Below are 14,361 nucleotides of genomic sequence, written 5' to 3' on the forward strand. Positions count from 1 at the left end.
CGAAACTTCTTGAAGTAATGAGTAATGCAACTTTCTCTGCCCTAGAACTGGTGACTGATGAACTGAATCCAATGAGAACTGTTGTGCTACAAAATTGAATGGCTCTTGACTTCACCCTAGTGGTGAGAGGTGGTATGTGCGCACTTATCAAAGAAGAATGCTGTGCATTCATTCCGGACAACAGGCATGAGATTAATAATCACCTAGAGGTAATTCAGCAGGTATCAGCCATGACTGAACCAGGCCCAAACCCACTGACGGACTTCTTCCAGAATTTATTTGTGGGGTGGGGTTCCATCCTAATGAATATTCTGATTGCTATTTGTGTGGGTTTACTCCTATTAGGAGCATGTGTTTGTTGTGGAATTGCCTGCATGAAAATATTAATCAAAGATTTTATTGATGTATCTGTTACTGAAACTTTGTACCAAGATATTGAGATTGAAAAATTAATCTCAGATGAAACTTTTTCTGAAGTATAGATCAAATATCTCACCTAGCTGAAAATCCTTAGTGGAAGAGGTTAGGAGAAGAAATGACATTGTACATACTTCAAAATAGAATAAAAAATATTAATAGGAGGGAAAATGTTAGAGAAATATGTATTTGAATATATGTGAAGTACTAGTTTTAAAAGCAAAGTAGTATGTAATGCATTTTTATTCTATTAATAATATAACAAAAAAGATGAATTCATGTGTAATTGCAAGAAGTTTTGAAACTGCAGTGTGCCTAGTAGCAAGTTGGCCTCCGACCCTGGCAGCTGCTAGCTCAGCAAGTTTTAATGTTTATGCTTTTCACAAGTGATTATCTGCTGGGTCAGGAAATTAAATATGTGAAATAATGAAGTCTTCTGCTCTTTCCTGCTGGGATGATTTGGCCTTGTGTCTGTGTTACTAGATAACACGCAGCTGTTGGGAAAGTGTTACAGGGAAACAAAAAAGTGTATTAGAAGATTGGATCTGCTATTGTATTCGAACTAGTCTAAAACCTTGAAGAAGTAACTTTACAGAAAGACATTATGTCTGACCAGGTGGATAGCAAGGCCGTATTGTTACCAGAGGAAAACTTTTTTTAAATATACAGCATCAGCATTATTTAATGAATAGAATACTGTAAGCTAAAGTGATGTAGATGCCCGGTGACTGACCACGTCAGTAAGGTGGGCACAACTTGAATGTAAGAAACTATAAAAATTGTGCACTTCCTGTTTCATGTCAGACAAAATTCTGTACTTGTAGGTTTTTTGCCTCCTGGTGTACACTAGTAAACTTTTGAACCTAAACCTCCTGTGTATTGATCTCTTGATTTTATTTAACAAACTGTATGAGGATATTGATTAGGATATGTATATGTATACACCCGCAATGTAATATCTGCAGCCAAATTCTTTACAGCAACAGTAAAATAACTGTTTATACGAAGAAATTCAGCTTCTCAAAATGCTCAAATAAAGACTGACTATGGTAAATTAAGCTAGTAAATACAACAGTGAAATACTGACAATAAATGTTTTGTTTTGTTTTTAAGAAGGAGTGCTGCTCAATGTGGTTTAACAACACCACAGAGATACTTAAAAAGAGGCAGTGCACATTTTTCAAGTGTCAACACGTCCCACAAATACTGCTTGTGAAAAAGCTTAGAAAAATACATTTTAGTTCTGTCCTGCACAGTATTTTTATATTACAGGCAAAGTATATTCTACTGTGGATATCAGCATCACCAAAAAGCACATTACAAGTCTCCAGTTACTTGAAAGCTGCCAAAAGGCCCCGCTCCCTCAAAGTAGCTTCTTAAAGAAATTACTAGCATGCAACACAGATATTGGTTTTCATCTAACTAGCCAATATGGATCAATTCACCAGCCTCCAGGTGTTTCTTTTAATCACATCCATATTTGTGTGATCAGCCTCTTTTTATGAGAGTGAACATATTCTGAGCTAAAACTAGGGCTAAAAAATGTTATCACTGTATAGTTAGCTGTCTGCCATTTTGGATCACCAAGTAAATTGTCACTAATTGTAATATCTTGGAATATGGTATCCATTTAGAGAGTGGCAGTACAAACCTCAACATTAAGGGTACTTGGCAACCAATAAACACAGATAAAATGGAAACTTAATGCAAAGGCAGTACACCAATACCAGGTAAATCATTCAGTTAGGTGCTATTTGTAGGAGTTAAAGTAACATAACATTCATTTTGACAAAAAGGTACTTCATTACTTTAACTTTTACAAACTGTTCTTAATTGAGTAATTTACGTGGTGCATGCATTCTTTCTGAATTAAGTTTCCTTTTGAGATGTGGTAAATATAATATCTTGTCATATTTTTATCTTCCATGAAATATTCACTCAAGTGAAGCACATATTTGGGCAGACACCTCCTGTCATGTGATGACCCAGAAGAAATGCCCACAGCCTGCAGCATGGCTACCTAAGCCCAATTTAGATCTGCTGGGTTACATTTTTAGTTAGGTAGCTAGCTAGTTTGTTTTTATTCATTTGTAAACTATGTAAAGTCAGTAGACACAGTCTCTCTTTTGGAATGACCCAGGAGGATTGTCCATTTAAGTGACTTGCTCAGAGTTACATAGCAGGCACATGGGAGCTGTGAAGATCAAACATCAGATGTCAGGATGAAGACTGTTATATGTTCATAGACTAAATCCTCAGCACTTACTGCCAGACATGCAAGATCCTCAGTTATACCCAGTATATATATATAAAAAAATAAATAATTAAAGAAGCCACAGCAGACAGTCATGCAATGGGTCTACAATGGTCAGCACCATGCTTCTGTCAGATAACTTTAGCTTACCTCTTCACCCCCCCCAACAGTTATTTCAATAACAGACTCCAGGCTGTAAAATGAATACAAGATCTCTCCCTCTTTCTGCCTGTCTCTGTTGGCACACCTCGGGATCTATTCCAGGCCCTTTGCTGTTCAACATATTCAGTAATAATCCTCACAAAGCTACCAAAGAAGCTTCCATTGTACAATATGCAGGCAATGCCACATTCATATGCTCTGTACCAAGTCTATCGCTACTCCACAAAATGATCCAAGGTTCCTTTTCCTCATTTGTGGCCTGGCTAGATGACTACCAACTACTTTTGAATGCTGAAAAAGCAAGTTAATGTTGCTTTTTACCAAATCTCTGTCAGCAGAGAAATAGTCATTCAACATCACATTTGTAAATAATACCTCAGAGACTAAGATGGCCGCCATCCTATAGACACTGCTGTTTCTAAGCTGTCTCAACGTTAATACTAATCTCTAACTTCTAAGGTAGATAAATCATTTTTTCAACTCAAAATTACCAGCCTGATAACTTACTCTACATATACAAGCTATTCAACTACTTCAGATTGGAAGTAGTACTCGGAAAATAAGCAGATTGCCTCCAACCCCCACACTATCTTACAAATCAACAACAACCTTTCTTATGAAATTGATATTAAAAATGGAGGTAGACAAAGATGTCCAATGTCACCCTACCTATTTAACCTCTATATTCAACCTCTTTTTCTGTTAATCACCCAAAAAAACCTTTCATTGTATTCCCACCCTCTTCAATACTAAAATTCCATTCTCAGCTTTTGCTAATGACCTTAACCACTATTACTCCCTCCCCAATTCTGACCTTGCAAAAATACTAGACTCAATAGATAAATACTCGAACTTCTCCAACTATAAACTAAACTTAGAGAAATCAACCATTTTTCCCCGATCCCTTTTTGCCGACTACCTAGCTGCCCCCTTCTCAAATAAAAATTAATGATTTCTACAGTATCTCGATATTTCCTTTCACCTAGACCCCAACCAAAGCTATTCAAATAATATCTTCAAACTGCAATCTAACATCCAACAAGATTTAACAGATGGACAAAATTACCCCTCCTACTTCTCGACAAAGTTGCTGTCATCAAAATGAACATTCTACCTCATTTACTTTATGTTTTCAATGCATTTAACATAATAATCTGCAATACTTTTTTAAAACTCTATAATAGACTAATTCTCCCAAAAGGCAAGGGTGGTTTAAGTCTACCTGACTTCAAACATTATTATGATATTATCATTGGTAACAAGATAGTAACAATATCTAATTATGCTCCCAATTCATCCACCTGATCTCCTACATGGGTAAAATTATACTATAACTATATCAAAACATTCAGCTTTAACCCCAAAGCTTTCCTCTTTTTGAATACAGAAAACCTTAAAAACTTCAAATTACTATCAACCATTAAGCATGAAATAACTTCTTCAGAAGATTTTCAAATCTCTAAAACTGTCCATTGGTTTTAATACCATGCAACTATTCCACCTCAACCCCAACCTTAGATTGAACAACAAAATGGTCAACCTGGATAAATACCCTGCTATCAGAGTGTTAACTATAGCAGGTCTCTTTCTTCTCAGAAATAATTCATTATCCAAAATAAGACTACATATGTCTCTACTCAAAATTTATACAATAATCTTGAGACAAATCCTTGAACTCTACCTCTCTAAATCTAAATGATATTAAAGCCTGCAAATCCATATGGAACCTTCTCTTACTTAAGAATACAATGATTTCTAATTCATACAAAGTTATTCTTTATATCTGAACCCAAAATGATCAAATGTTTTCAAACTACTGGATAGACCAAGATCCCTCCATTACCTCTAACCAAATCTCCCAATTTATTCAACTCTCCTTGAAACTTAATCCCATTCAAAAACTTAACTATACCCAACTTATGATCTTAAACAATGCATACCTCACCTCTGTCATACTTTCAAAAATCTATCCCTCCTCCCCTCTCCTCAGTCCCCATTGTACCAATCACAGTGCTGACCTGTTCCATATTTAATGGAGCTACAAATGTTCTTATAGACTCTGAAGCTCCCTCAGGGTACAATTGGAAAAAATGGATATGCAAAAAACACTTTGTCCTGGGAATTTCCAATATTACATATCCCCTCTACAGGATTATCCAAACTTCAGACTCATATTTTAATAGCACTTTTTCCCTTGTCAAACTTTATATCACCCTTAACTGGAAGGATAGATATCTACTCACTTGGGATGGATTTAAACAACTTGCTACCAAACATTTACTTGCCCACAAATATCTGAAATATATCCAAAGACTTAGTACACACTTTACTGAATATTGGGATACTTTATTCCATATCCTTCTAGTTTAATCTATGTTAATTTATCAATTTTGCTGGACATAAAGCGTATCTGTATATAGTTATTTGTTGTATATAAGTCTATATTACTTTCGTTGTTTTGGTTGTACATTGTCTGTTACCATTTTGTATTGCATTATTAAAAATTGTTAATAAAAAGTTTTAAAAAAGTAAATAATACCTCAAGTGAAATAATTTCCAGCACAAAGGTTTTTGTGTTTTAATTGATGATAACTTAAGATATGATCAACACATCACATTTTATACAGAAACAAAACCTTTCTCACTGACTATTCTAGAAATTGTTTAGCAACATCTTATCTTCTCCCTTCACTTCTCTGCGTGGCACCTATTCTAACTAACCTTCCCTCCATCTTAAAAAAATAAGGTGTGCTACAATAAAATAGTAAAGTTTGCTCCCAACTTACAAAATCATTCACATCACATCATTCACATCATTGCCTATTATTGAAGCACCTGCTCTGGCTCAAACTACTTTATAACCTTAAGAAAAACAAATCTCAAATGGCTACAGGTACACTGAGGTGCCAAAAACTGCAACAATAAGAATAGAATGAGAAACCAAAGTTACTACTATTAGTACAAGCTTATGCAAACTGTGGATTTAAAACCAACCTTAAGCTTGTACTAATAGTTTTAATTGTTAAATTATTTGACTGTATTGCTTTAAATAGTTGAAACCACACTGATTGCTTAAGTATTTAACCAAGCATGGTCTGCATTAACATTGTCTGATGAAGCAACACTGAGTTGTGAAAGCACTCACCTACTGTTCTTTTCTAAATAAAGTTACTGTGGATAGTTTCAGTGTGTAACTTTGGTGCCTCATTCTATTCTTACTTTATAACCTTACCTACTCCCAACTGCTTACTATTCATAAAAATAAACACAAACCTGAGACTTGCCTATCACTACAAAACATCCTCAAACACTACTTCATTCCTAAGAATCTCTGCTCACAGAACAAATATGTCCTGACCAGAACTACGTCTCATAACAGTGAAGATAACTCACTTTACTCCGCTATGTTGTTAAGCACTGGAACTCCATCCCACCCTAAAATGAGAGCATTATCAAATATTTCAAATAGAACTTAAAACAATACCTAATGTCCTCATATCTATCCTAGTATGTTGAAATACTATTATATTCTCTACATGGCTTTTATTATATGTGCTACACAGACCAGTATTACCTTTAGTTTTTAGGACTCTTGCTTTACTTCTTCAAAATATTTTTGAGTATGGAATTTGATACAAAATTCATATTGCTGTGATAATTTTTTCAAGGTATGAGATGAACATTATGTTTTTGGTTAGCTTATATTTTTTTAGGATTCTGCTTTACCTTCTTACTAAGTTTATATTTTTATACAATGTTAATTTCTAAGATTTTACTGATCGATTATCTGCTTGTTTTGTGGGGCCAGCTATTTGGATTAATATGAGAAATACAATCCCCCAGATTTAATAAAATCCATATAGGCATAGCGTAAAGCCTACATTGAAGGTACAATGGCCATGTACGCAGTACCCCTTGATAGCGCACCATGCCTATTAATGAAGGCACGTTATTGAGAGAGAGCTGTGTAACATGGTTATTAAATAAGTGTAGGGAGTGTGTTACTGTGTACGGAGATGAGTAACAAACCCCCTGCACTGTGAAAGTGCAGTATACAAATGTATGCATATGTATTAAATTACATTTTTTTATGTTTCTGTGGCACAATGCGAAGAAATTGATGTGCCAGACATCTAAAAATAGAAACCAAATACATTTAATTATGAATGCAAAGGTCAAGTTTAAGTATAACTGAGTGGGTTTGTGTGGCACACAGCGGTGCTCAGTGGTGCTTAAATGTAGTAGAGGTGTATATGTAAAAATATAGCAGAATTTTACATGTCCACATAGCCAAATGGTTAGAGTGAGAGCCTTATGTGTAGTAGGTGCAGGGTTTGAATGCACAGATTATTAAGCATTTATTTTGTAAATGCAAATTATGCCAATTATTTTTAAATCCTGTTTTGCTGCACTCAGCTAAGCTCTGCTAAGCACAACTAAGCCTTGCCAAGCACTGCTTAAACAAGGAACGTTTTAGCATTGCTTAGCTGGTTTGTGCTTTACTAAGTGGTGCAAAGTACTGCTCAGCATTTGCTAGTCTTCCTAATCTAACATCCAGCACTGTCATTACAAAATTGAAGAGACATTTTTCTGTTCATAGTATTTCACACAAAGTCATATCTGACAATGATACATGTCAGCAGTTCAAGAAAATTGCTGAGTCATGGGAATTTGTCCTTGTTACTAGTAGTCCTGAGTATCCACAGTCCAATGGATTAGCTGAGCATGCAGTTCAAAGTGTAAAATATTTGTTAGAGAAATCTAAGAGCGATGTTACCAATGTTTTTCTTAACCTACTCAATCTCAGAAACATTTCTTGAGATAACTTGCTTGGTTCTCCTGCTCAGAGATTAATATCTAAACAGACAAGAATAACCTTACCAATCAGATAAAACTGCTACTGATTCCAAATGCAAAGAAAGACAGAGTGGTCAAGACTCAACTTTTGAAAAAAAATGTTGTACTACAATAAATCAAATAAACCTCTTTAACCATTAAGACAAGGAGAGATTGCAAGGATGCAAACATCTAAATGATATGACCGAGTGAGAATTATCAAATATATTTGTGAAGATCCCAGATCTTATATTGTAGAATCAGAAGGAATGGATTTCAGAAGGAATCAAAGACATATGCTTCCAGTTTCTGAACCAGTGATGCAGCAGATTGCCTACTTCTCAGGGTGACCCCACACTTGCTCCGATTTTAGACAGCAATGTACTTTCCTCAAATAACCCTGATGCTCTTCCCAAAGTTCCTATTGAGAAGAATTCTTCAGAGACTGTCACTGTTGCTAAGTCCAGGCAAGGCTTTTATGTGACTGGATTGGGTAGAATTTCCAGACCCAATCCAAAATACACAGCGACCTGGACTTGAATTCTAATTTGTTGTTAATATTGAAGTGATATCTAGCATGTAGATTGTCTTGTTCTCCTATTTGCACATCAAACAAATCAAAGAGGGAGGATGTAGATTATTATGTGTATTGTTCATAGCCAGCCACTGTAGCTAGATAGCATGTGCATATAAGTATTGAGCACATGCAAGAACAGTGCCATTTTGTCCAATCAGCCAGAGTGAATGCAGTCATGAATGGAGATGCACAAATGAGTGTCTTTAAAGTAATGAGTGAACCAGTTAGCTTAAATACAAGTTCTAATTACAGTTCCTGACATGTTTATGTACAATAAATATCTTGAACCCATACACTGCTTCATAGTCTCTTTTGCATGCATGAGACATGCGACAACTGTGGTGAATCTACAGGCCATATAGAATCACTGCAGTAGGGGTTCTATGAATCAGGAAAGACTATTGCCAGCAGAAAGATGGCTGCCCTAGGTCTTACAGCTGGCGGTAGCCCTCTCTGAATCCTAGAGATTGTTCATAAAATTGTGGTTCAATAAACACTACCAAATCACTATTTTTGAGTAGTTGGCTGTTGATAGCTATTTTTTTCTGTAGGAAAACAACAATTGGCAACTTTCATTTCAACTTTAATACAGTAAGAGGATGGAGTAAAACAATTTAGTCTTTCTAAGTGCCACATCTAAACTTTTAAATACTTCGTCATGTAGAAATATCTAAATTTTCAACTATTTCAAAATATCTTAATCCCTGGAGAAAAAAACAAACATGCCATTTTAAAGGTACAGGATAACAAATATGTTGTCTTCCTTATTGCATACCCATTAGCATAAGATACTTAACACTTTTAGTCATACTGACAGAATTTAAGTCTTCTTCTACTTCTAAAATCTTTACAACAATTTGTAACTATTCCAGACATAGTTTCTGAATACTGTGACATTATGCTAACGTCGACTAGTGCACATCCTTCAATTCCAGCAACAGGGAAACACAAATTTTCACAAATGTTTAACACTAAAATACTGTAAAATAAAATAAAGAAGCACATCACAAGTCTGGTTGCCATATCTCTTAATTGTCTAGAATTTTGCTGAATGTCAGGATTTTTGCCTCATATTGTTTGGATTTGTTTCATGCCGCGGTGGTACGGTGGTAGCGTTGTTACCTCACAGCAAGAGGCTCTCCCATTCTATTCTCGGCTGGGCTTGGGAGTGCCTTCTGTGTGGAGTCTATATGTCCTCCCTGCAGTTGGGTAGCATTCGAAAGACATGCGTGCGTATATGGGCATGCCTTTGTTGAAGGCTGGGCATTGAGCCGGCACCTCGGCGTTTCGAAAAAATCTACTGCCAATCATTAGCGGACCGGAGTTCCGCTGTGGTCATTCCTTACCAGGAAAAGCCTAAAGACAAACAACAACAACAACAACATTGTTTGGATTTGTTTCCTACAGAGCATGTGTTCCTCTGGCAAATAATTAAGGATCAAAGTCACTAAATAATTATAAGCATTAGAAATTCACATTACATACCCAACAGAAACTTCATATTATTGCAAAACCTATTATTCCAACAGCATCCTCAGTCTATAAAAAAATATGTACAGTCTCTCCCTGATTTGGGCTTTTGTACATCCCCCTAATATTTTTTGCTTTGTCCAAAAATCTTTCGCTAAGAGGCTGATGACACTTCTCACACTTAATATGACTCCTTAAAGACTTTCCATTGTGCAAAACTAAGATAATTTTCTCACCACCCTCCCAAAAAAAAAAAAAAAAGATGAAGGGAAGAACTCAGCTTTTGCCAAATTATGTAACTACAATCAATATAAAAATTAAAAATTCAGATTAGTAATACTGTAAACATTGATTTCATACCTTTTCTAATTAACATGATTTAAACAATTATTAATCTGAAAAAAATGTTTGATATTAAACAATTAAAATCAGTAATTCACTGTTGGAGGAAAAAAATGAATGCTTTCAAAAGATAGCAGTTAGCCATTCACTTTCATAGAAACAGTCATGGTAAAGGTATGTTCAGCAAAGATGTGAGTTATGCGATAGTGCATGAGTCTGTGCACACATATGTAAGGAGATGAATGAAGGTCAATGCATGTGTGAGTGTATGTGCATGTGTGTGTAGTGTAGACTTGGGTAAGGAATCAAAAGTCTGGATGTGTATGCGTGTGTTTATGTGTTTGTCTTGGATTGTGCTTGTTTGAATGTGTGAATGTTTCCATTAGGATGAGCAAGTATGGATATACTTTTTTGTGTACTGGTGGATTTCTGTGTGTTTGTGTGTGTGTGTGTGTGTGTGTGTGTGTGTGTGTGTGTGTGTATATGTATATATATATATATATATATATATATATATATATATATGTATATATATATATATATATATATATATATATATATATATATATATATATATATATATATATATATATATATATATATATATATATATATATCTGTATACACATATATATATATATATATATATATATATATATATATATATATAATGGGTCTGCTTCACATGGCTGAAAATTCAAAATACTGAATTTCATTTGACCGAGACCACAATACTTAATTTTCAAAATACTGAAAACTCATTTGACTGAGTATCCTTATACAATGCTGAATTTCAAAAGACTGAATTTTAAGCCATAGATGTGATGTGTGTTTCCCTTCACCTGTGACTTGCTTGTGATAAAAAAAAAACATTACTGTAACTTAAAGTGCCAAATGTCAGAATACCAAGAGTAGCATAGAAAATAATGTTGTAGTTTTTCTAAATGTGGGTATGTCTATTTATATTTTTATTGGGAATATCTAAAGTAATATGGTGGATGTTTTGTGTGCTCCCAGCAGTAGTAGCAGTGTGTACAGTACTGTAAGTTAAGTAAAAGATATATGCCCTTTTCCCCACTGTAGTGAAGTCCTAGAGATAGCATATATAGTAGGGGGGAGGGCATTGCCCCCCACCTAGTTTGATTTTATATTTTACAGCTTCTGTTAAGAGGGTAAGTACCTTTTAAGTTTTGGAAAGAGTTAGTCATTGGTGTTGTAAGTATGCTTAAAATTTAGTATTTTGAAATTCAGCACTGTAAGCTTTCAGTATAATGAGACTCAGTCAAATTAGTGTTCAGTATTTTGAAAATTAGGTATTTTGGTTTCAGTTAAATGAAATTCAGCATTTTGAGTTTTCAGTCATGTGAAGTAGATCCATTGTCTCCCTAGCAGAACTTTGATACCACAAATAGAGAGCTAAAAATAATATCAAAAATTAAATTCCCAGTTCTAACTGAAATAAATTGTGAATGTCATTGAAATGCATAAGTTTTAAATACAGTTGGTACGAGGCACATGAGCTTTATAAGCAAAGTGAAGAACACTTTCAAAAGAAAAACAAATTATGAAATGTTCTGGAGTACTGAGATAGGTAGTACGCAACAAGTACATGAGCTGTTTTAAAAAGGAGAGGAACTCACCAAAAGTCTGCAACTCAGAGCTACATCACTTTAAACAGCCCTCAGTTCCTAACAGTAAACTAAAATATATAGTAGCTTTTGCATTTTCAGATTTCACTATACAACCATATAAAGAATGGAAATTGCTTCTTAGAATCATCTGTGTTACACAAGTAATTGTACACTTGGAGCAGTGCTTTGTGTATTAAAACTGAATATGTACAACTGTTATGATCTCAACACAACATATCAAAGGTGTAACTGAAGGAATGGTTATGGAGAGTTGAAACCAAAAGATGAAAGGTGAATAATGGTAGCTCACAATAGTGGGCTACATATTACATACATGGTGGTTTATAAAGTCCATTGAGCATGTGGGAGAAACAGACAAATGTAGTTTATGTAAAAAAGAATTGGAAACAGTTACATACCTTGTTGTTTTGTATGATTTATTCATGGCAGAGAGCATGTATACTGAAAGGTACAATGACAAGGCAAGACTGTTACAATGTGGTTTGTGCAAACACTACAATACTGAGGTAGCTGAGAAGCATTGCAAACATGAACTGCTAAGCATTATAGAGAATGATGAAATGTACCTCACATGGGATCACCCATTACCAACATTTCAAAAAACAGATGCGAGAAGAAACAATTGTAGTAGTCAATGAAAAAAATAAGATAAAAGTAGCAGTGATCATTGAAATTCCTATACCTAGAGACTATAGTGTCTCATGTACAGAGATACAAAGTCCTAAAAATACTAGGATATGCAGGCTGAAATGAAAATAACGTGGAAAAAAGATACCCAGACAGTTCCAACACTAGTAGGAGCAGTGGGTCTAATAAAGAAGAATCTACAGTTGTATTTCGATATGGTACCTCCACATGTAACTCTGTATATATTGTACAAGGTGTCAGTCCTGGACACATTGCAGGTGCTGCAAAGAGCACCTTTGGCTAACATTAAAGACTAAAACAATACTAATTTCATGAACTTTAATTATACCCAGAGTTAGGAATGGCATCCATTCCTATCATGGTGTTAGAAACCCAAAAGATTTGGAGAAATTAAACAAAGAGCTGGTAGCAATAGCATTCTGAAAGAATATTACATTTTCTAAAAAAGCATTAAATATTCTTGCATATGAATTGGAAAATCAAATTTATAAGACCTAGTCAGAAAAAGCAGTAAAATTAATTTGAAAGACTTGGCTAACAACCTGTCATCTTCTATGAATATAACCTTTACCTTATTTGTAGTATGTGGTTGTGTGTTTTTGCCCTTTTAAATAATTTAGAGCAATTCATGTTAACCTTCGTTTTTAGGTAATATTGAGCTCTGCTTTGTAAATCACTGGATAATAGAAAATACAAGACAATTGAGTTTACTGCTTGTCTGACCTTGTCAAAGTTAATTAAATTAAGCAGGCAGCATCTCACTTTCACAAAGGCAAACCAAAGGATGACATAGTTTTTTTTTGGGGGGGGGGTACTGCAGTAGTCTAGTATATTTGGGCAGGAGAGTCTTGTACCTGTTCCAGGTGGGTATCTCAGTATAAGTCAGTTTATTTTTATTTATTTATTTATTTATTGTCATTTTTTTAACTGGGTTAGTCCAACCATGGGGCCATTTTCAGTGGAGACCCGAGGAGAAAAGCTCCAGATACAAGTAACAATATTACAAAAAGAGATTTATTTACAATGGTATAGTATCAAGAAGCTATACATCAAAAATAAGAACCACTGTTTTATACAGTTGTGTTCTAGTTGCAAAATGATTGTACAGTAACAGCAATATATTCTATATGCAAAAATATATACAGGTAACAGCAATAAACTTCATGTGCAACAGTATTTACATGAACAAGCTGTAGGTATACATTAATAAACTCATTAGAAAGACAATAGAAAATAAAAAATATGCTTAGAGAAAGAAAGTAGAATTAGGAAGAGAGCAGCAGGATATCAGGTAGGAGTTTGACAGGACAGGACCAGGTCTTTAGTAGGTAGTTTTTAAGCTTGAGTTTGAATTGAGCTTTATGGGGAATACTTCTTATATTAAGGGGAAGGACATTCCGAGCATGAGTGACAGAGAATTTATATAGGGACTTTCCTATATTTTTAGTTGGTTTATAGATGTCTAGAAGATGTTTGCCAGATGTGCAAAGCTGGCATCGGGGGTTATAGAGTGATACAATGTTAGAGATGGAGGGACAGGAAGTAGGGTTATAGAGTATAGAGTGTGTAAGATGTAGTTGTGGAAGAAGTTGTTTTTGGAATTCAGGCCATTGTAAAGACTTAAGAGCGAGGCAGTGGTGGAATTTATATGGTAGATTGGAGTAAAATCTAGCTATTTTGTTGTAAGTTTGTTCTAATTTGGAGAGGAGAGATGACTGATGATTAGGAAGGATTGGAGCTGCATACAGAAGACAGGGTAAGAGAAGAGACATGGCAAGGGAGGGTTTGGTGGAGGGTGAGAGTAGTTTGTGATTACGGTATGAAAGACCAATTATTTTGGTTGTTTTTTTTTATACAATGATTGATATGCATGTCAAATTTGAGTTTGTTATCGATAGTAACACCAAGTAATTTAGTATAGGGTTCAGGTGTGACAATAGTATTGTTAATTGAGGTAATGGAGAAGGAAGTTTTATGATGTGCCAGTGTTTTAGGAAGGAAAA

This window comes from Protopterus annectens, chromosome 11.part0, assembly GCF_019279795.1.
Source record: "Protopterus annectens isolate FY-2018-M chromosome 11.part0, PAN1.0, whole genome shotgun sequence".
Classification (NCBI taxonomy): domain Eukaryota; kingdom Metazoa; phylum Chordata; order Ceratodontiformes; family Protopteridae; genus Protopterus; species Protopterus annectens.